Below are 25,041 nucleotides of genomic sequence, written 5' to 3'. Positions count from 1 at the left end.
ACATTCTTTGGCATTTTCCATTTTAACTTATTCATCACAAAATGAAATAATATTTGTAAAGTACTTAGTATAGTGCTTTGTACATAGTAGGCACTCTATGAGTGCTTACTCCCTTTCTCCTTCATCAAACAACTGAAGCGTATTTATTGTGATATATTTATTTGAGTCCCAAATCACTGGACATGACTCACTTGGATCAAGGAAGGAATTTTGCAGTCCAAGAAGAGTCCAATTGAAAGTGAGCAAAGAAAGAAGTAGATAGAGTACAGTAGAATAAACACCTACTAGGTAGAGTGCTGTTGATCTTCAAAATAATCCTCAAAATTAATTTGGTATGAACAAGGAAGGTAGTACTTTCCCCATTTTATAGATGAGGAATCAAGGCTTAGAGAGTTGATATGATTTGTCCATGATCTATAAATGGCAGAGTAAGTTTGGTTCTAATTCTAGGGTGTTTTCATTGAGGGTAGGGGCTGAGTTTTTCCCTTTCTTTGTATCCCGAAAACTTAGCACAATGACTTGGTAAATGTTACTTGAATGACTGACTACAATGGCTTCCTTGGCAACTAGGCAATTTGGGAAACCACTTTACTTACCTGGAGTTTTATTCTCCAATTTCTAAAAGACAAAGGGAATATATATAGAAGTGTCAGATTTATAAGTGACATAAGAATAATTTATGGACTGTATCCATAATATATGAACTGTATGGACTCTTACATTAAAAGAAGCATGACTTGAGAGAAATAATATAGGATTTGGAGTTAGGTGATCTGGGTTCAGGTCCAAGCTCTCCAAGTTGAGCCCTCTTACTTGTGTAATTTTAGGCCTACAGCCCTACATTGTTGAAGAGTTTCCCAATTAGTCTACTGTGGCTAGTAAGAATTCTACTACTTATTTTTCAGGGATGTTATTAATAGAAGATTTTGTTTTTGAATTGTTTCAATCACATCCAATTCTTTGTGACCCCATTTTGGGTTTTCTTGGATACGGAAGTAATTTGCCATTTCCTTTTCAATCTCTTTTTACAGATGAGAAAACTGAAACAAACAGGGCTAAGTGACTTTCCCAGGGTCAAAGAGCTAATGTTTGAATCCAGATGTGAACCAGGAAGAATTTTCCTGACTCCAGATATGGCACTTTATCCACTGCACCACCTACCTACCAAAAGACTTTGTAAACTGCTAGAAAATATACATTTTTACTCCCTTCTTGATCACTGAGAACTATCATCTCTTACTTACATCAGGGGATTAATTGAGATTTGACCTTCCCAAACACATTTCCCATCTGTGAACCCAAACCACATTTAGGCAAACACACACACACACACACACACACACACACACACACACACACACACAACGATGTTGTTTAGTAATTTTCAGTCAGGTATGACTTTCATGACCTATTTTTGGAGTTTTCTGGGCAAAGAAATATTTCCTTCTCTTCCCACTATAATTAGGAATTGGAGCAAATTGGGTTTAATAACCTGCACAGACTCACACAGTAAGTGTCTGAGGCTGGATTTCAACTCAGTTTTTCTTGACTCCAGGCCTGGCACATACACACATGCATATATATATATATATATATATATATATATATATATATATATATTATATATATATATATATATATATATATATATATATATGTATGTGTGTGTGTGTGTGTATGTATGTATGTATACATGCACACACAGAAATAGCTTATTCTTCCTAAAATTAGAAATATAAGATATCCTTAAAATTATATTGTTCTTGGCCCAGCAGTTTTTGTAGCTCTTTTATTTCTACAGCTGCTGTCACACCATCTAATGAAAATGATGGTGACCAGCAAAAGTCATTAAGTTCTACGAGTTCCTAAGAGGGCGAGACCACTGTTTAATTTTTTTGTCTTCATATCCCAGCATCTCATGGTGAATGACACATAGCAGGTGCATTATGAAAGCTCTTTGGATGGAATTGAATGGGGTGCTTCCAAAAAGGAACCATTTGAGACTGGGATGAGGGTATGATATAGTGAGCTAATCCTTGTGAGACAGATAGCATTTGGAAAGGAAGGAAGCAGCAGGGAGAGCCATCTGGCTTTAGGGAAGTAGATTTTAAATGTGTATTTCACTGACACCATCATTAGGATAATGGAGTTTAAATCCTAGCTACTCCACCTCTTAGATCTGTGATAATGGACAAATCATTAATATCTGTAAAACTTTGTTTCCTAATTTGTAAAATAAACATAAAATTAGCATTCTTTTAAAATCTAAAATAGTAATTATTATTTTGCTTTATGTGGCATTTTTTTCATGAAAATGTTTAGACATCTATGTTTTTTAAATAATAACTTTTTATTTTCAAAATATATGCAAAGATAGTTTTCAACATTCACCCTTGCAAAACCTTGTGTTCCATTTTTTTTCTCCTTCCCTTCTTCCCACTCCATTCCCTAGACAGCAAGCAATCTAATATATGTTAGACATATAAAATTCTTCTATATATATTTCCAAAATTATCATAAACATTCTTATCATACCTATGTCACAGTATTACTAAATGGAAATGCTTTATAAATAAAATCAACCAAACATTTACTCAGTGATATGTATATATATATATGCATAAACCTATTCACAAGTATCTGTGTGTGCAAACCTATAAAGACATGTATGTTTGTCTAAATGTACATAAAACACATATATGTATAGAACACACATATATACATATTTTCTGAGATTAACTTGGATATAAAAAGAAGAAAAATGCACTGTCTGTACTTTCATGGAGCTTACCAGTCTCATAAGGAAGAGCACCACGTGTACATTAGAAAGCAAGTTAGAATGGAATAGAGGTAAAGGAGAAATACAGATAAAGTGCCTTAGGACAATTTGAGGAGTGAGAGATCATTTAAACTTCAAAGTATGATATAAATCTGAGTTATTGTTATTGTTATTACCCTGCCCCTAAACTGAGTCTGCCCCTGCTCCTCAGCAGCACTGGTAGGTTTCTAGCCTGGGCTGACTGGGTGTCTCTGCTTATGAGAAATTGTTTAGAGCGTCTGTCACTTTTATCTGACACACCAGTGGGACTTGGTATTCCTGCTCTTGATTGTGACAAGAATTCCAAACGACCCTGCCAGAACACACAACCTTCAATCATTCAGAGCTCACATAAAACCTACATCAGACAGAAAGAAGATAGAGTATCTTGTTTTCAGTCTTTCTTCCTCTCCCCCCTCTCACATGTTCTCATTCTCTTTTTCTATCTTCCTCTCTCTTTGTGTTTCTCTTCTCTTTCCCTCTTTCTTTCTCTTCTTACCTCTCTCCCTCCCTTCTTCCTTATCTCTTGCATCTCTCTCTTGCTCTCTCGCTTTCACTCTCTCGCTCTCATTTTCTATTCTTTCTCCTTTTTCTCCCTCTCCTCATTCTCTCACCCTTTTTTCTTTCTATTATCTGTCTCTTTGATCTCCTCTTCCCTGCCTCTTTTCACTCCCTTTTCTCCTTCTCATCTTCTTTCTGTCTCTCATCCTCTTTCTTTCTCCATTTCTTCCTGTCTTTATCTTGCTCATTTTCATACTTTCTCCTCTTTTTTTCTTTCTCCCTTTCATCCTATCTCTCATTCTTTCTCCTCTCTCTTTTCCCCCTCTCCTCTTTTTTCCTTCTATCCTCTCTCCCTTTCACATAAAACAGGGGCTCCTAGTTCAATTCCTTGGCATTCAGGGATATTACTAATATTTTTAGTGGTTTCCTTCCCAAGACAATGATTTTTTTGAGGTATAAGGATGTTGTGTGACCATGTTTCTACATAATCACTTTTACCACAATACAAAAATATAAGCAACTATTCTTGGGCAATAATAAATAATATATTGAATGATACAGGCAATAAATACTGCCAGATTCTCCCTGCATACATGACTGGGGCCACTTTTAAAGCACTGGGACCTTAATTAAGCCCAAATCAGGGCTGATGGCAAAATCTAATTTCAGCTCTAGATCTTCAATTGTCTATAAAATAACTCCATTTGAATATTTCACTGTCAACTCAAAATCAAAATGTCCTAAATAATACTGTTATTTTTTTCCTCCCTAAAGTCATTCTTCTTTCTGATTTCACACATTCTGTTAATAGGATAGTTCACTCAATCCCCCATGAGGATTGTAGAAGTGACTCCTTGAGAACAAGAATGATAATCAATAAACATTTATTAAGCACCTATTATGTGCCAGAAACTATATATTGTATAGGTGTATATATATAAAAACACACACACATATATATGTATGTATGTATATATATGTGTGTGTGTGTGTGCATGCACATTTAATGTATAGACACTATATATATATATATATATATATATACACATACATATATATTTAATACTTCAGTATATGATTTTATGATTAATACTCCCCATAAACATGTCTCTCAATACTCAATATAGTATCATGAAATAGCAGAAAGATTGGCACCTAGAAGATTGGGATTCTACTTCTAACTCATTGGCTTTGTGACCTCAGATACATCACTTGTTCTGTGCTTCTTTTACCAATCTGTTGCTGCAAAGGATCCTAACTGTAACTGGTATGGTACATCAGAAGCCATGTAACCCAACTTTCTCATTTTACAAATGAAGAAACTGAGGTCCAGGGATGTTATATGACTTGCCAAGGCTTCACAGGTAGTAGATGATGGGAGAATTTTGACTGCATCTCAGAATCTCTGTCTTCCTATCAAGTGGCCTTTCCCTTGGACTATGTTTTTAAAAAAGGCATTAATCAAATGTCGCCTCATGGGATGCTGAATAGTGAGCATTGTCAGAGGTCATGGTCTGATTGCCAGTTGGATGACATTCAGAGAAGCCTGGCCATCAAATGTCATTCAGAGTAATTTTCCTTCCAGTTTCTTATTCCTGAAAAGCAAACTCAGAGCTAATGTCTCTGTTCATTCTCCTTTTGCTAACGAGAAAAAAAATCTAACATCCAGATCTCTGCCCAGAAATGTCCCATCCACAGCATTCTGCCATCTAATCCTCTTGAACCAAGATTGTCTATAATTGTTAACTGGCACTAATGCTTGTAGCTATGACAATGACAGAGCCAGGCGTATGGTGATAATTATGGCATCCTTTGGGCTCTCATTCCTAGAATTCTTGGTAATAAGGTGCTTTGTGGAGTCTTTAGGGGAATATGCTCATAAAACTCAATTACAGACAGACAAGTGGTTCTCAATTATTGGCTTTTCATCATACAATTCAAGAAAAGGCTAACTCTAAAACTGTCCAAAAAACAAGAATAGGAAACAAGGAAACAGTGTATTCATATGTGTGTGTGTGTTTATGTGTATACACTCAGGAAAGCCAAAAGCAGTCTGGTTTTTCAAAGCCTTGGGCCATAATTCTGATTAATACACTTTAAATCTAAACATATATTGAGTCTTCACTCAGCCAGGTTTTGCAATAACAATTTCATTCAATTAATGTTTATTCAGTATCTACTTCATGTATACCATGATGTTAAGCACATGGGCAGCTACAAAGAAATGTTTGTATGTGTATAACCTTACTATTTATATCCCTAGAACTAGCAAAATGCTTCATGCTTCATATATGTACATATGTAAAACTATATATACAAAGATATGTATATATGTGGAATATATATTATATGCATGTCTATATATGTATATCAATATTGCACATGTATATATGCATCTATAAATATGTATTAATATACATATATGTATATATGTACTTGAGAGCTCTATTTCTCACATGAGGCAATTCAGGGTAATGAAGAAAGAGCGGGTGTTAGTCTTAGGAAGACCTAGATTCACATCTTAGCTCTGAAATTCCATGTAACTCGGGTTGAATCTCAAACTTTCAGTCTTTCATACAACTTTCAAAGATTATCATTTGTATAATAATTTCTAATTTTCATTAGAAAAAGAAGTTTCTTACCCTCTTGGTCTTACCTTATATTATTAAATTCACATATTCAGTTTAAATATATATCTATATCTATATCTATATCTATATCTATATCTATATCTATATCTATATCTATATCTACACACACACACATATATATGTATATCCATACATGTATGTGGGTATATGGGACTGGGACTGGATTTATACAAGAATAATTTCAAGGTCTCTCTGAAGAAATTTGGAATTGATTGTGTGACACAGGAGACAGCAAGAAAGCACTGTGCTTTAGACAAATGAAGCAGAATCACAGTAGCTCAAAGAAAAATTTGACATGTACAAATTTAGAGCCATCTCCACTCCAAATGTTCACATGGGCTATTATATTTTATTTATTTATTCATTCATTCGTTTGTTTGTTTATTTTTTGCTGAGGCAATTGGGATTAAGTGACTTGCCCAGGGTCACACAGCTAGGAAGTGTTAAGTGTATGAGATCAGATTTGAACTCAGGTCCTCCTGATTTTAGGGCTGGTTCTCTATCCACCATATGGATTATTTTAGCCCAACGTGGGTTAAAGTCTTCCAAGTCCATATTAGTCTGGTCAGCTATAGTTAAACACACCAACTCCAATATAAGTTGGACTCCAATATAGTAATAACATTATGGTCCTCTTTGAAAATGAAAGACAAAAATAACCAAATATATATATACACACACATACACACACCCCACATACACATTCACAAACATTCAAATTTAACTTTGAGACTTGGTTGTGTGACGTCAGATTAATCATACGGTCTAATGGCTAGAACCCAGGCATCCTGACTCCCACACCACTCTTTTAGAGAGGAATGGTAGAGAGATCAATGACCTTGAAATCTGAGAAGACACAGATTCAGGTCTCAGTTCTGATATTTCCTAGCTGTTTGGCCCAAGACAGACCTGCTAATTTTTTTTTTCTGAATATCAGTTAGTTCATAAATAAAATGAAGATGTTAAATTCTCCTACAGCTACTTGATAGGCTGTTGTGAGGAAAGTGCTTTGTAAGCTTTAAAGAGCTGGAGAAACAAGAATTCTGTAGCTAGCAATTCTGGAGATGAGTAGATTATTCTAATGAGGCTATCCCTGGGTTCCCAGAGCAGACTTGTTTTTTTGCCGCATCTGTAGCTATATCCTTTTTGTTCAATTAAACTTCTCTCACAGGTCAATGGATACTTACAAGTTCTCCAAGCTGAGGGCACATTCCACTTTCCTTTTTAAGTGTTCATCCTCAGATTCCTTTTTAAACAGTGCTTTGTGTGAGTGTTGAGTTGTAACCCTAAGTAGGATTCCATTTTGTTTAAAAGATTAAAAAAAAGAAAATCATCAATGAAATCCCTTTCATAACATAAGCTGAAGGGGAGAGGAAAACAACAAATCACTTTTTCTTGCTTCTCTCAGGAGCGGATAATTAGCTGCTGATGTATCAAAAGGTCAATGGAGGAAAAGATAAATGTATAACATCATCTTTCTAAAGTTCCAAGGAGTGATTGAGCCAGGAATCTGGAGACCTGGGTTCCAGAATTGACTCTGTCTGTCATTAACTTGCCGTGTGACAAGAGCAAATTACTTCTCTCTGTGCTAAAGAAACTCTACAATTTCAACTTCAGCAACATGTTTTTACAAGATGATTTCAAAAGCTCCTTATTACTCAGACACTGGTTCTAGTCCTTTCCATTCATAGCATCCTTCTATCACTTCATGGAAGTGCAATAGGAAGGCACTTTAGACCTGGGGAATAGGAATTCAGATGCTAACTCTTTTATTTACTATGATTTTCTTATTTGTAAGATGAAAGGGGCTAGACTCAATACATCTAAGGTACTTTCTAAATTTAAATCTCTGGTTCTATCTTGAAATATACATTGGGTAGCCACCTACAATGTAGTAAGTATCTCATAGCCTTTACATGGAACATATAATGGATGACTACTTAAGCTCTGAGTTGGCTTTCACTCCAATATTCCCTCATATAAGCAGGGAAAACTTCTGAGAGAAAAAACACCATCATATGCCCACACTCCAATCATCTCAGAGTCTTGGGGAAATCACCAAGTTTAATCCCTTCATTTTTTATATGATGCATCTGTGAAGTTAAGTGACTTGCTTAGGATCATATAGCTAGTAAGTGTCTGGGGTAGATTGGAATTCTGGTCTTCTAAGTCCAAGCCCAGTACTTTCTTTATTATAAGACAATAAGCTTTATATTTAGGTTACAGTTTATTTTCAATTATCAACCTGTTTACAATCTTTCTGAAGACAGCATTTCTTTGTAGTTAGATTTTAGCTGTTTTTATTAAGCAAAAATTCTTTCCCCATAATTTTCAGTACCAAAATATTCACCTATAAAAGGAATAATACTTTACATCCTTTTTGAACAAGCAAATTAATTATATTTTTTCTTTATGCAAGGAGACTATTTCTTTTAAGTACAAAATTGCTCCATGTGAAAGGATAGTACCTTACCTTATAAATTGTAAAATCCCTACTTTTCTTTAAAGTGCTTTTGAAATTCTACTTTGTCACAAAATCTTTCCCTAATTCTCACTGATCTTCTTGGATTTTCTATAGCATTTTATTTTACATTTCTCTGATGTACTTAACATAATTCTAAATATATATGTATGTATTTATATACATATATGTATATAGATATATATGTGAGTATATGTGATTATGCAATATATCTTTATATGTGCATACATATTGTATATGCATAAGAAAGTGTGAATACATATCTATTACTTTAAATATTAAGTTCCTTGACAGTAGAGATTATATTTGCTCTACTTTTATATTGACAGTGCGCGCACACACATACACACACACACACACACACACACACACACACATCCTTCCTCCTTTAAGCATAGTGCTAAAATATAATGGGAACTTCATAAATGTTTGTAGACTGAAGAAATAAATGAAAAAGAATATATTAAATGCTTTCTATGTTTTTAACATTGTGCTAAACACTGGGGATACAAAAACAAGACAAAATAATTTTTGTCCTCAAGGAGCAAAGAAAGATCGCACGTATACCGTAATACAAATACACACATATATATTTACATTTGTATAAAGACACATATAATACACAGATGTATATATGTATATGTAATATGTGGATGGAATATATATATATATGTATATATGTGTATATATACATATATATGTATAGTATATACATATACACACATACATACATAAATAGTTTGCCATTTCCTGAATCAGTGGATTAAGCCAAACAGAAGTTATATAATTTTCCCAGAGTCACACAGGTAGTAAGTGTCTGAGAATGGATTAGAACTCATATTTTCCTGATACTAGGCCCAATATTTTATCCACTCTCCCACCTAGCTGCTTGGGGTTAATGTAACAGGCTATATGACAAGAACAGGGTCAATGAGATATGGCTGGCTCTGATAAATCAGGAAATACTTTGGTTCTAAGAAGATACCCATTCAGTGAGCACATAAAAGATAAGTTTCTAACATTCCTTATTTTTGTCATAAAAATCTGAACGGTGGTGGTGGGAGTGAATGCATGTACATGTGTGTATATTTAGCATGCTCATGAGACTCTGGAATTGCCTGATTATGGATGGGAGAAGGAAGAGCCCAAGGCTTTCTACAGAATTCTGAGAATTAGTAAGGGAGTTAAGAAATCTCAAAAGAGCAAAATGAGCATCATTAGCTAGAATTTATTCTGTAAATATGGCTAAGTTGAAAACTAATTATAAAATACATTCATCTTAGTCTGGACAGCTCCACTTATCCAAGTCCCGGACAGCCTTCAAAGCTCAGTTCTACTCCTTTTTCGCGCATGAAACTTTTCTTGATGTGCTCAGAAAAAAAATAATTTTCCCTCCCCCTTGCATTGATGGATGTTCCCCTATCCTACAATTAAAGGTCTGCCTTGGTAGGTGGTAAGTTCCCTATCATTGGAAGTCTCCAAACTTCAACTTCAAGAAATTAAATGACCAGTTATGGATTTTATGAAAGGAATTCCTGTTCAACGACAGTTTGGACTAGACGATCTCAGGGGGTTGTGACCCTTTCTAACATGGATAGTCTTTGCTGTCTTCTAGTCTAGATAAAAACATTGGACTCCATAGTAGCCTGTCACAACTGGAAGCAACTGGCAGTTCTGGCCCCAGGAAGACATGTTCATCTTCCTTTAAGAGGCCTGATGTTCTTGGCAGTAGCTGCTCAAAACAATTTAGGTTTGGATTCTGCTTCTGGTTCTCGCTACTGTCTCACCAGGGACAAACCACTTCATAGGTTTGAACTTTAGTTTCTTAATCTATAAAGTAAGAACATTGTTGTTTTCACACGTTTGTGACCAGACTCAACTGAGATTTTACATGTATGTGTATGTGTGTACACACACACACACACACACACATACATATATATTATACCCTACATGTATAGGTTCCTATAATTGTGTGTTATTATTGTCATCTTCCTTTGGTTTCTACACAGGGATGCCATTTCTCTAGGGCTCTTTCTTAGACCTATATATTACTAGAAATTAATTGGGCTACATTTTTTATCTGAGCAGTTGGGGAATTTGGGCACAGGAGTTTTAAGGAAAAATTTATGCTATATACCTAGAAGAGAATAGTGGTCCCTCATTCATATTCATTTTCCCTCACCACTTCTTGACCACCACCAGCCCTTGCTAACAGTCTCCCAATATTCTTGGAACCCTCCTAATAACCCTTCTTGATTCAACACTAGACAAACTGTGGGGCAATGTGGAAATCTCTCTTAAAAGGCCTCCTATTCTACCTTCTATTCCCCTAAGATTCAAGGATTTCTTTCCGTACCTAGACAAGTAGATCAGAGTGACAAGCAATAACCACGATGGCATTTCAAGCCTGTTCTCAGGAGGCCATCTGTTAAGTTTTTCTCTATTAAAAACCAACCCAAAGATTTAAAATTAGCAAAAGAGGAATGGATTTTGTAGGATCTGTTATTTCTAGTATTCCTAAATTTAGTATTTCTAAACCTAATTGGGACAGCTAACTGGTACAGTGGATAGAGCATCAGATCTGGACTCAGGGAGACCTCGATTCAAATCTGGCCTGAGATATTGCCTAGTTGTATGATCCTGGGCAAGTCATTTAACCTAGTTTTCTCAGTTTCTTCATCTATAAAAAGATCTGGAGAAGGAAATGGCAAACCATTTTAGTATTTTTGTCAAGAAAACCCTCAAATGGACACAAATGGAAATGACTGAAAAAACAAAACTTTTAATTATTATTACACATTGACATGTCTTTTCCTCAGCCTCTCATCATCATAACATACATTATTTTTCTTTCTTCCCCTTCCCTCACCTCTCATATTTGGTAATTACCAAATTATCTCAGTCTTCCTCCATCACAGCTGTCCCCTCTACTCTATTTCCATTGTCATCACTTTCCTAGTTCAATGCAATGGTGGACAAAGAAACCTTCCCACCTGCATTATTCTTCCCTACAATTCATCTGTTAGTCATTCTGAAAGTACATGATATAAATCTAAAAAAAATCCTAGTCTTCCTCATTTGTAAACATGGTCCTAGGATTCCTCTCCTTAAAAAAACTTCTATAACTTCCTATTCTGAATTGAATAATATTTGAACTCTTCTGTATAACATTTGGATTCTTCACAATCTGACATCAATTTCCCTCTACCATCTCATCTCATATTATGGCTCTTTACAAATTCTATGCTCCAGATGAAGAGTTTAAGGCACTTATGAAAAAAAATGCTATAATTCATTTATTGTTGTTACTCAGTCATTTCAGTCACATTCAACTGTCCATGACCTCAATTGGAGTTTTCTTGGCAAAGACACCAGAGTAATTTGCCTTTTTCTTCTCTAGCTCATTTAACAGATGAAGAAACTGAGGAAAATAGATTAAATGATTTGCCCAAGGTTACACAACTGGGAGTATTTGAGGACAGAGTTGATCTCAGGAAGAGAATGCATTTATGTTTTTGTTTTTGTTTTTGTTTTTTTGTTTGTTTGTTTACTTTGTTTTAGTAAAACATGAGTCAGGATCAATGTTACAAAGTAAGAAAATTTCTGGTTATCTAGTAGAGACATCTTCCTAGAAATCTGGGTGAGGGGCTATGGCTAAAGAAAACAAATAACCATGCTCCCCTTTCTTCAAAAAGGGAATCTGAGCTCTGCCTACCACTAGAATTTTGGCACACACACATACACACACACACACACTTTTGATCAGTGTGGATCTGGAATTTTTATTTCTGCTTTTGTTCCCCTTTTGTTATTATTGCATATAGGTCTTACCAGATGTCTGTACATCCTCAATGCATTAACATTCCACAGACTCTTTTGCCATTCATTTATTCAAGGAGTTATTAGTAAGTACCTCCTCTGTGCAGAGAAGTGTACTCAGAATAGAAAAAGATAGTAAATATAGCAAAACAAGGGGCCTGGCCTTCATGAAAGTAAGAGGATAATGGAGACATAATAAAATCACAGACTCACAGTCCTTAGAGCTAGAAGGGACATAAATTATTGAAAAGAGGGATTTGAACTAAAATCTTTTGGGATCCAAGGTCAGTGCTCTATCCATTACATCAAGAGTAAATCATGATCCATAGCTTTTGTTTGGCCCATGAATTAAGACTGATTTTTACATTTTAAATAAAATTATATTTAAAAAATTAAGTATTCTTAGCTTACAGGCTGTACACATATAGTAAGCCAAGTAAATTTGGCCCATGGGCCAGATCTTGGTGATAACTATTTTACTAAACAACATATTTCTTTACATGAATGTCTTCTATAAACTTTTTTCTGGTGATCTATCCACTGTACCATTTAGCTGTCCCAATTAGAAGTTTAGAAATACTAACTTTGGGAATACTAGAAATAACAAATTCTACAAAATTCATTCCTCTTTTGCTATACTTTTTATTTATAGTTTTGAGATTATTATATCAAATCACATGCTTATAGGGCTCTTACAATGTAATTCCTACTGCTTTTCAGAGTTATTATTCTAATGTGATATTACTCCCAGGAATGTATGAGGATATTGTTTTCCCCACAGCTCTAAGGCCATTGCAATTCAAACTTTCATTTTACTTTGACTAAATTCTCAGAGTCCACAAGGTCTCTTTTCCATTATTGCAACTGTGACCAGTGTTTCAGATGACTGAGCACTAGATTTTTCATCAAGAAGACCTAAGTTTGAAATATACCTCAGGCACTTAGTAGCAGTGTGACCCTGGCGAAATTACTGAACTTTTTTTTAAACTCACTTTCCTCATCGGTAAAAAGAGGGGTCTGGACTAATGGTTTTTAAGACCCCTCTGCTCTAAATCTATGATTTTATGATTTGTTTCTGTTACTTCTTTTCTTTTCTTTTTTAAGGTAGTTGAGGTTAAGGGACTACCCAAGCATCATACAGCTAGTAAGTGTCAAGTGTCTGACTCCAAATTTGAACTCAGATTTTCTACTGCACTAACTAGCGATCCCAATCAAGTGTGGCTGTTGTTGTTGAGGCAATTAGGAATTAAGTAGCTTGTCTAGCAACACAGCCAGTAAGTGTTTGGGGCCAGATCAGAGTCAAATGTTTTTGATTCCAGGGTCAGTGCTCTATCCACTGAGCCATTTTGTTGCCCTTTATTATCTCTTAAGTAGACTATTCATATACTTTGGAAATATGGCTAATAGAAAATAAAAGATGTTATTCTAGGATCCTGGTTTACTTAGCTCTATTTTGTCATAAGGGAAAGCTATATTGGGGGTAGGGAGAATGATTAAAAAGTGACTGGGTTTTAAGGACAAGAACATTAATAAAACATATTTTAAAATTAGGAGAAAGGAACCAGAACATTTAAATTTAATTCTCTTCTGTTTTCTCAGCAGCAAAATTAGGGTTCCAACTCAATTAGTTTACATCTCTTTAGGCTAGTTATAGATCTTCTATGCTAAATGTTACCATGGTCACCCCAAAATGTGAGATCTAGGCATCCAGCTTGTCCCAAAATTTCAAAGGCAAGTCCTGATTGCTGAATTTTGTTTCCTTTTTCATTTAAAAACAATGCCTAAAATTCAAACTGAGACCCAAAGATAGCCCAGCAAAATCCTCTTTATTTGGGTCTCCTTGCAAATGATACAGCTTTCTGAGCTTCTGTATCAGTCTTAAATGATACAGACCTTGGGTCTTTGGAGTTGGAGATCTTCTAGAGACACAGAGAAAGAAGTACAGTGGAAAGGATATAAGATTTGATGTCAAAAGACATGGGTCTGAATCCCACTTCTATGACTACTGCTTAAGTAACATTACATACAATTTAAGAAAGAGCATTTATGGACTGGATAGGATAGTGGACTTAAAAGTCAGGAAATCCTGAGTTCATATCTAAATTCAGACACTTAGTAGCTTTGTAAGTCTGGACAAATCACTTAATACTCCTGTGCCAAAGTATCTTCATATAGAAAATGAGAGGGTAGGACTTCATGCCCTCTTGGGTATGTTCCATCTTTCTTTCTATGAGATCAACAACATGAGTTGTAATATGCTCAAAGATATTGATATGAATGAAATGGCAATGATAATAATAATAGCTAGCTAGTATTTATATAGTGCTTTAAGATTTTGCAAAGTTTTTTTGCACGAATTACATTATTTTTATCATCACAAAAATGTTAGAAGCTGATATTATTATTATTATCTTCATTCCCATTTTACAATTGAAGAAATTGAGACAGAAAGACATTTAATGAGTTGCCCTTTGTCACAGAGCTAGTATCTCAAGTTGAATTTTAACTCGGACCTTCCTCACTTTAGTTCCTTGGTCTATTCATACCACCTACAGAAATACCTCTAAAGCAAGGTAATTCCCTTGTTTATGTCCCTGGAGTATCAGTTCAGTGAAAGAAGGTGACCACATTCAAAGGTGAAAACAAATGAAAATATGTACTTTACAACTCATAGAATGAACCAGGTATGCTTACCTATTTACCTTGAAGACAAGATTTAAGAGTAACATGATCACTCTTTTCAAATTTCTAAAAGTCTGTCATGTGGAAAAAGAATTAAAGTAGAATAGGGAACAATAAATTTATAGGGTGGCAGGTTTTTTAGCTCATTTAATCTCCTAGCAATTTAAATTGTTTCAACAGTCAAAAGGGACTACCTTGGGTAATGACCCTTTCTATAATAGATGTTGACAGACACACATTGTTTCTAATATTATTATATAACCTTGAGGATTTACCCAATTTTTTCCAGGTTGCATAGGGGATGGATGGAACTTGCATTTAGGACCAGCCAAGTCAACCTTCATGTTTTTACTAGCTATCTGATTCTATACAAGTCACTTGCATTGGAACAGCTTGTCCAAGAGAAAAGGGATTGGGCTTGGGTATTAAGACAGCAGTAAATTCTAAGGAGTGTTATTGCAGAACAAAAAACAGAGAAAGCCCTTATTAATGAGAGTTGATGAAAAGAATAGTCCCAAGAATTTTGATTAAATAACCTACTCAGGTGCAGTAGAATGAGGACATCATCAAAAAGGAAAAGACACTGGACCCTGTGATGTTGGAGGTGTGATTTACCTGGGCCACATACATTCTGTCTCACTTCTGGTTTACATTTTTTTTGTGCCTACATACTCTTTCTACTCAATGTTATATATAGTTGTAAGAGATTGTAACCTCCATTCACTGAGGGCATGTTTTATAAATACTCTTCTTAAAATGCTTTTCAATAAATGCCTTTGCTATGGGTTAATTATTTCTTCTATCTGACTATTAAGGTAAACACACAGATGGGGGCCCATGAGCCATAATTGTAGGTATGCTAATGGGTAGAAGAGTTTAGATATGGGGTTAGTTGTCCCCTGGAGGCCCAACTGAAAAATAATAACTCAGGAGGGCATTTTGCTGATGCATTTTACATACATGTATACATATACATATGTATGCATGTGTTTATATATACATATAGATGTACATACATTTACCTCAAATCCAGAGATATTATGCTCACACACACACACACACACACACACACACATATATACACACACACACATACATACACACTTTTTTCTTTACTCCTTTTTAAAAAAAAATATTTATTTATTTTTAAAATAATTATAACTTTTTACTGACAGAACCCATGCCTAGGTAATTTTTTTTACAACATTATCCCTTGTATTTTCTTCTGTTCTGACTTTTCCCCTTCCTCTCTCCACCCCCTCCCCCAGGTGGCAAGAAGTCCTATACATGTTAAATATGTCACCGTATATCCTAGATACAATATATGTGTGCAGAACCGAACGGTTCTCTTGTTGCACAGGGAGAATTGGATTCAGAAGGTAAGAATAACCCAGGAAGAGAAACAAAAATGCAAGCAGTTTACATTCATTTCCCAGTGTTTTTTCTTTGGGTGTAGCTGTTTCTGTCCACATCAACTCCTAATACACTATGCTGATTCACAAACATATACATATATGCATATATGTATATATGTGTATATATGTAAACTTCTATATGTGTGCATCTCTACATCCTTGAGATATATACTCACACATATATACATATATACATATACATACATACATATATATACATATATATATATATATATATATATATACACTCAAACACACAGATATATAGATATATAACAAAAAATTAATGGTGAAAGGACAGCAGGTCAGCATCTAATAAGACAGCTATCCCAGCAGTGTCTGTGAGCAAACCGCTCTTACTTCTGCTGTGAGAGGAAAGGAAAAAACCAAAACAACACCCACAGTCACACAAAGAGCCCGTCCCAAAAATACCCTTGTTTCACACCACCCACCAAGAGGAGCTGCTATTTCTGTCCATGTACCATCATCTCTCCCACCCCCTGCTCAACATGTCTAACAGTGAATTCATTGCTTTAGCTATTGAGGATAAATTCAAGCTTCAGGATCTCTGGGAGTTCATCCGTTCCCTCCTTCCCCATCCCCCTGGCTTTTGCATTTCTTTTCCGCTTGGGAACCGCACATGAACAAGCAGCTTAAAAAAGACTTTGCCGCCCATTCAGGTCACAGCCGCAGCATGGCACTGCCTGGGAAGGGACAGGTTCTCACTTCACTGAGGCCCAATCCTATTATGAATGGCAAGAAGTACTCTGGGTTCAGCTTCCAAGCCTCCACTGTCTGCAAATGGGGCCCCAAGGGTGACTGGGTTTACAAAGCCTCCTACTCACTCAGACCAGCCAAACCACACACTTGCTGAAGGTGGAAGAACTTGGAAGACTTTCAAAATAAAGGCATTTCTTAGCCAAAGGAAGTTGGCTAAGGAAGTTGGATTGTGAGAGATTCTTCTTTCGGGCTTAAAATACTCAGTTGCTTCTGCGGCCCACAAGGAGAGATCAGATGTCTTAAGATGGATTTTACTGCGGAGTATCTTTTTAAAATAAAAGTAAAAAGGGTGAATAATGAGTGGCCCTGTAAAAATGATGTTTTTTTTTTAAAGTGTGTGTGTGTATATCTATGTGTATATTAGAAGGTGAGTACAAAAGTCATCTCAGCAAAAATAAAAATGAACATTTCTTCTTCTGCTCTGTTTCAGGTTTTTTTTTTTTAATGATAATAATACAGAGACACCACATATAATGGAGAGAATGCTAGATTTCAAAGGATGAAATTCTGAATTGAAATGCAGATTCTGCCCTTCATCAGATGCATAAATTCAGATTGAATCATATCTTCACTTCAGATCTCAGTTTCCTCATTTTTAAACTGGAAGGTCTTATATAAGGTAGTATGGAGGATCTCTCCCAAATATAAATTTATGATTCTATATCATGTAATTTATAATACTTAAAAGCTTACAAAGAATTTTGCTCAAAATAGCTCTGTGATATTAATAGAACAAATATTAGTATCACTGGCAAAAAAACATGAGGTTCAACAGGTGAAGGACTCGCTCAAGATGGAGCTAAGACATGAATCCCGGGTATTTAATTATTCCTTGTATCTCTTTTCAGTATTAAGACATTCAGACATTTCTATTAAATAATTCCTACGTGCAGCCATTCCATATGGTTGAATTAAGTAAGAAAGCATTACTGATATACTTTCAATATCATATGAGGCTTTTCTTACTACCCTCTCATGAACTGAGATGAATTCTTGAAGATGACTTTGTGATCAACTAGGGATGTCAGATTAGAAGTTCACAAAAAGAAACAGAGCCAAGATGAAAGAGGGATAGGGGATAGTAGTGTGGCAGTTTCTTCTCCACAAACTTCCCCAAACAGATATAGAAAATATACTAGATCAAATCTAGATGGAGAAATTCAGAAAAAGTCACAGTAAGTCATTGGTTGAACCCTACTCAACACAGAAGGAAAGACAGGGAAATCTAGAAGAGGCTTTTTAACTGGCAAGAAAGAGGTCCCAAATCTATACTCCAGCCTTTTTTCCAGCCTGCAAAGAAATAACCACCACAGGAATCTCAGATGAAAAGGGAACCTACAATTCTGCCTTTACTAGCCAAGGGAGTCTTCTAGCTCGTGGAGTCTAGCCACAGTCTCCTCTTGCACAGACCCAAACTTCAATCACCTGTAGAACTCACACCAAGCAGGCAGCAAACACATTTTACTGTAGAACAGAACACTTTGGAAGCACTGAAAGCTTACAGGTGCTTAACCCATAACTAGAATGACACAATATATATTACCTCAAAAAAGCAATCACACAAGATCTTCCTCCAGAAATGCTACTGAGTCCAACCCTAACATCAAGTCTGAAGTGAAAAAAATGGAAGAATGGATAAATAGAAATAGAACCTTATCATAATGAGCTAAATATAAAAACATTAAAGAAAAATGACTGAAATGACTATAAGAACTGTCTCCTAGAAAAACAGAGCCTGAACACAACTTAACTAGAATTCCTAGAAGAAAAAAAACTAGAATTTATATATATATGTGTGTGTATATATACATATATACACACACACACACATATATAATGGGAATGCTTAAGGGAAAAAAAAAATGTAAAAGAAATGAGAACCATAGAAGAAAGAGTTGGAAAGGGAATTAAGAGCTTGGCACAAGAAGCATACAACTTTGCCCAAGCAACAAACTCACTAAATAAAGGTAATCTATTCATATTCAAATATAGATTACTCTGATTTCTGTTACCATCAGGGTTTATAAAGGAAGGCCAACCAGACAAGGACTGGGAGTGGTTCTGTTATGTTTTGATGATCTTTTGAAAAGAATAGAAAGTGAAAGAGGAATATACTAGGAAGAAGGAATAGGAGGGTCAAGAATGATTTTATCTCACATAATTAAGGTTTGTAATTTGGATATAGGCATATGAACAAGGAAGTGAGGAAGAGCAGCTGATACAAGAAAATCTCATCTTAATTGTTCAAAAAAAGGAGAAAGGGGATGGGGGGAGAGGGGGAGAGATAGGGGAGGAAACAGAGGAAGGAGAGAGGAAGAGGGAGAGAGAGTAGGAGTAGAGAGAAAAGGGGGGAGAAATGGGGGAAGAAAAAGGTGGGGAGAAAGAGAGACAGAGGCAGAGGTAGAGGCAGAGACAGAGAGAGAGACAGAGACAACAAAAAGAACAATATTTTATTCCACAGGGAAATAAAAGGAAAAGGGGGGAGGAGGAATTAAAGGAAACATAAATTAAGGGAGGGATTAGTTCTAAGCAAAATAAATCCTAAGAAAGTAATTTTTAAAATACTTCAGCTCTTTTTGAAGTGAAAAAGAATGTATATCTTAAATGTGTACCTAAAATTAAGGAATGGATGAAGAGTTTACCGCATATAAATGTTATAAAATACTATTGTGTTGAACTTACTCTTATCAGAATAATGACTACTTAGAATTCTAGAGGATTAATGATGAAACATGCTACTCACTTCCTGATGGAGAGATGAAAACTCCCTATAAAATAAGAAAAACATTTTTAGGACATGGCCAATATAGAGATTTATCTTTACTAACTGTACATGTGTGTAATGGATTTTAATTTTCTTATGTTCTGAATGGGGGAGAAGGAGGAGGTAAAAAATAAAAAGTGAGAATGTAGATCTTGACCAAATAAAACTAAATAAATATTTTAATAAAGAAAAAAGCACAGAAACTTTGATCAACACAATGACCAAACACAATTCTCAAGAATTTAGGATGAAACATTCTGCTTACCTCCTGGTAGAGAAATGATGGAAGATTGCTAACTAAGATTATTTGTTTTAGACATAGCCAATGGGGAATTCTGTTTTTGCTTGACTACAAATATTTTTTAACAGGAGGTTGTGGTTTGTTTGTTTGTTTGTTTTCTTTCTTGAAGTCAGAAAGGGAAGAGAAGTGGAGGAAGAAACGACTGACCATTTAAAAGAAAATATAAGTAAAAAAGAAATTATTAAATAAGTTTATGGGCAAAGGAAATCATGAATAATGCCAGAGCTATTTTCTTTTCCTTCTTGATCTCACTGTTCAACACCTCTTCTTGAATTCTCTCTGCTTCCCATATTCTCCTGACATTGCTTTTGTTTCCAGTTTTCTTTCTACCTGTCTGCCTGATCTTTTCAATTCTCCTCTGTAGAACCATCAACAATAATCCACTTTTTTTGTATAAGTCTACTTTCATCTCTGTCCTGGGCTCTCTTATCTTTTCTCCTTATACTCTCCATTACCTCACCAATTACCAAGGATTCAAATGTCATTTTTATAAAGATTATTTCCAGATCTAAAATGTCAGTCTCAGCTCCTTCCTGAAACTAGATCCCATATCCAACTACCTCGTTGACTTCTTTCATGTTAACATCCTATAGACATTTCAAATTTAAAATGCATATCCTGTATATTATTACTTATTCCCATAAACTGACTTCTTCAAACTCCTGTATTATTATCATGAGTTCCATAACTCTTCAATCATCTAGGTTCCCAATTTCATAATTATCTTTGACTTTTTATTCTACCGTATACTCCCAAATCCAATCAATTATCAAGTCTTGTTAGCTCTACCTCCAGAAAATCTCTGCACCTATCCTGTACTTTAGATTCACAGGCCATCATTTTGATTCCAATCTGCCATACTGGTATCTTTAAAAACTACAGTTTTTAAAATATGGTCCACAGACCATCAGTGTTCTCAAAATCTGTAAAGGTCAAATCCATTTTCATAATAAGCTAAAAGGTTTTTTGATTATTTAAAAATGTCTCCCTTTTTTGAGTACACATCTGTGTGAAGAAAGATTTTCTTCACATACTTCAACCAAAACAACATATTGCAATAGATTGAATGCAGAAGCAGATATGAGAATCCAGATGCCTTCTATTAAGCCAGACATGAAAATGTTTTATGGAAATATGTAAGACAATGCTCTTTTTGTTTTGGAAAATATACTTGTTTTCCATAAAAACAAATTATTTTAGGCTAAAATTATGTATTTTCATATTAAGAGTTTAAATGGTTAGGTTTAATTTCTAATATTAGAAAAATTGACAGATAAGACCCATATGAAAAAAGACCTTTGAAAGGTCCTCTATAATTTTTATGATTGTAAATAAGTCCTGAGACCAAAAACTTTGAGAATCACTACCTTACATGTAGGTCAGACTATATCATTACCCTGCTCTGGTTCCCTATACCTCCAGGATAAAATTAAAATATCTCTGCCTGACATTTAAAGTCCAGCAGAGTCTGCTTCCAACCTATCTTTCTAGGTCAATTACCCTCTATTTACCCCTTAGGTATCCTATTTTCAAGCAAAAATGGACTTTATGATATATTCCATATATGAGGTTACTTCTTCCATGCTTTGCCTTTGCATGATCTGTTACTGAATTCTCTCTTCTTTCACTCACCTCTTCTTCTTGGAAAACATGACTGCCTAAGTAGGAGGTACACATTTTTGCGGGAGATTTCTTCTGATTCCCTTAGTAGCTTCTTCCTTGATCCCTCATTCCTCTGTATTTATTTCGTACTTTATTAGTTGAATATAAGTTCTGCTCTTTTAGGAGAATATAAGCTTCTTGGGGACACAGAAGGACTTTTTTTTGCCTGTCTATTCCTTTCACCTAGAACAGTACTTTTCACACAATAAGTATTTTAAAAACATTTGCTAAAGAAGTGGGTTATAGGAACAACAAAGTTGAATGGTGCAGTCTGGGGAAGCAACATGCTGAATTTATTCTATACTTTAAAGGCAAAGAAGTGGATCAAACTACATGTGACAAAGATTTTTGATTTGCTGTGGAATCTTTTTTTTTCTTTTTTATTATTAAAGCTCTTTATTTTCAAAACATGCAAAGATAGTTTTCAACATTCACCCTTGTACCCCTGTGCTCCAAATTTTTTCTCCCTCCCTCTCCCCAACCTCTTTCCTTTAGAATGCAAGTAATTCAATATATGTAAACATGTGCAATTCTTCTATATATATTTCCACAATTATCATGCTGCACATGAAAAAATCAGATGAAAAAAGAAAAAAAAGGAGAAAGAAAACAAAATGCAAACAAAAAATAGGGAAAATACTATGTTGTGATTCACACTGAGTTCCCATAGTTCTCCCTCACAAGGCCATTGGAACTGGCCTGAATCATCTCAATGTTGAAAAGAGCCATGTCCATCAGAATTGATCATAGTATAATCTTCTTGTTGCTGTATACAATGGTCTCTTGGTTCTATTCACTTCACTTAGCATCAGTTGAAGTAAGTTTCTCCAGGCTTTTTCTATGTAATCATTTTTTTTAAATAAATATTTGTACTTTTGGTTTTTAATGTCATTGCCTAAATTTCCCTTACAGTATATGATTCTGCAATCTTTTTTTTTTCTTTGTAGGTGAAAATATTCAAGTTGTCATATATTTGTCAAGTTCAGAGTATTAAACAGCATTTTAAAATCTTAAGAAGAGATACTTATTGAATTATATTGGCCAAAAGATATAGATGCTGATTTAATTTTTTTTTAACATGAACTGATGGCTGAGCAAAACAAGTAGAATCAAGAATACAGTGTGTACCGTAACAGCAAGATTGTGCAATGATCATCTAGCAAAGATGTGGCTCTTCTCAGCCATTCATTTATCCAATAAGACAATCCAATAAACTTTGAATGGAAAAAGTCATCTGCATCCAGAGAGAAAACTATGGATAATTAATGTAAATCAATGCATGCTATGTTTAATTTTTTTCTCCTTTTTCTTCTGTTTTTTTTTTCTTGTAATTTTTCCTTTTGTTCTGATTTTTCTCTCTCAACAACATTCACAAAGAAATGTACATTTAAAAATTAATATATATGTATAATCAGAAGAAAAGAAAACAAAAATTGTTTTAAAAGTTAAAAAAACAAAAAACAAATACCAGCCTCAAAAAACCCTCAATCAGCCTCTGTTAGAGGTGCTGTCGAGAGGATCTCTGGGTTGAGGAGTAAGTTCGATGAAATGCTGTATATTATCTCTTTCAACTCTGAGAATTCTTAGTTTAAAAGTAGAGAAGAAATGGAATAAAAGATAGTGACCTAGACATTTTTAAAAGTGTCTTTGAATTTTTCTGGCACCCAAATCTAAATCATTTTAGATTTTTACACTAAAAAGACTAAAAAGTAATATAGAAAGCTAAATACACACAGATTCCTCACCATCACCTTCTCCACCTTACCCTCTTTGGAGGAGGAGAAAGACCTCTTGATTTGAACAAAAATTTTTGGTTCAGAGAATCTGAATCCTAGATTTACCATTGATAGACATTAATTATCCATAGGTATCACAACCTTTCAGCTTCAGTTCCTCATCTTTGGAATGGGGAAAATAATATTTATATAACATTACTTCTTTTACAGGGTGGCTAGGGAGAAAATAATTAAATCTAAAATTTAATTATAAATGGGAGTTACTGTTTGTATAAGTGCTAGAAAATACCATAAAAGTTGTTAAAATATACTTTTATCCAAGTAAAAAGGAAAGATACCAAAGAAAGTTGCAATAGACAATGACTGAGTTTCCCACTGGGGGGAAAAAAATTACTTGCACTGATCTTTGCATGGAGTACTGTTCTATACTGTCTGTTTTGGAAGATAGTATAATTTAACAGGTGGCAAACTGCTAGTCAAGAGTCAGATACATTAGGTTTGCACTCCCATACTAGGAAAAGGTTTGGAAACTCAGGCTGGACATATCAAAAGAGCTTGTTTAACATGCTTTAAAATACCTGTACACTTTACACTTTACAAACTGGTGTTCATTAATTGCTACGGCCTCAAAATTCATCCCCACATAATCAAAACTCTATTGAGGAGAATCTCTCAGCTCAGTTATCTGAAGTTTAGAAAACAAACACTCAGCCTCTTCCTGCACTGGAATGAAGCCTTCTCAACATGACAGGTAAGATCAGAGTTTGGCCATTGAAAATCCAAGGTCATCACCACAATTCTGTGAGGCAACATAGGAGGACATGAATAAAGATACTTGTTATAGATTGTTAAAGGGATGTAAAAGTACATATTTTCCAACTGGTAAGGTTTCAATTTTCAGGGAATCGGATGAAATATCAGAGAGGGAGAAAGGGAGGAAATGTTTCCTTCTGCTCACTGCAAGCTTCTAAATATAGTGCAATGAGAAGTTTAAAAAAACAATGATATAATGAAAAATCTTCCATATATATAGATAGATATAGTTTCTTCAGCACTTATTCACATTACAACATGTAATCAGCATAAAATTTAAGGGGAGAGACAAGGAAAGAATTGTTTTTCCCTTTTGATAGAGAAAGGGACCAAGATTCAGAGAGCAATATCATAGCAAGTTAATAGCAGTACCAAGATTTGAAACCAGATCTCTTTAATTGCCTCATGACATTCAAAAATATGCTAAATGAATGTCTTTTATGAAGAGAGTGTCTACATTAATTTGAATGATATTTCCCCCCTCCCCTCTAGCTTTTGCCTAGACAAATGCTTCCCAACTTAAATCAAATCCCACTTTCTATGGGAAATCCCTTTCCCATAAACCGCTTCAGTCTACAGAAAACTCTCCTACATGGAATTCTAGAATTTTAGAT

General features: G+C 34.9%; 1 protein-coding gene across 4 annotated transcripts in view; it reads right to left on the bottom strand.

The window, feature by feature from the left end:
- Positions 1 to 25,041, bottom strand: part of SORCS2 (sortilin related VPS10 domain containing receptor 2) — a 1,241,960-nt gene that overhangs the window by 401,792 nt on the left and 815,127 nt on the right. The window lies entirely within an intron of this gene.

This window comes from Antechinus flavipes, chromosome 6 (genome assembly GCF_016432865.1).
Source record: "Antechinus flavipes isolate AdamAnt ecotype Samford, QLD, Australia chromosome 6, AdamAnt_v2, whole genome shotgun sequence".
Taxonomy (NCBI): domain Eukaryota; kingdom Metazoa; phylum Chordata; class Mammalia; order Dasyuromorphia; family Dasyuridae; genus Antechinus; species Antechinus flavipes.
Note: the sequence above shows the minus strand (reverse complement) of the source record. Positions and strands in the feature narration are given on the sequence as shown.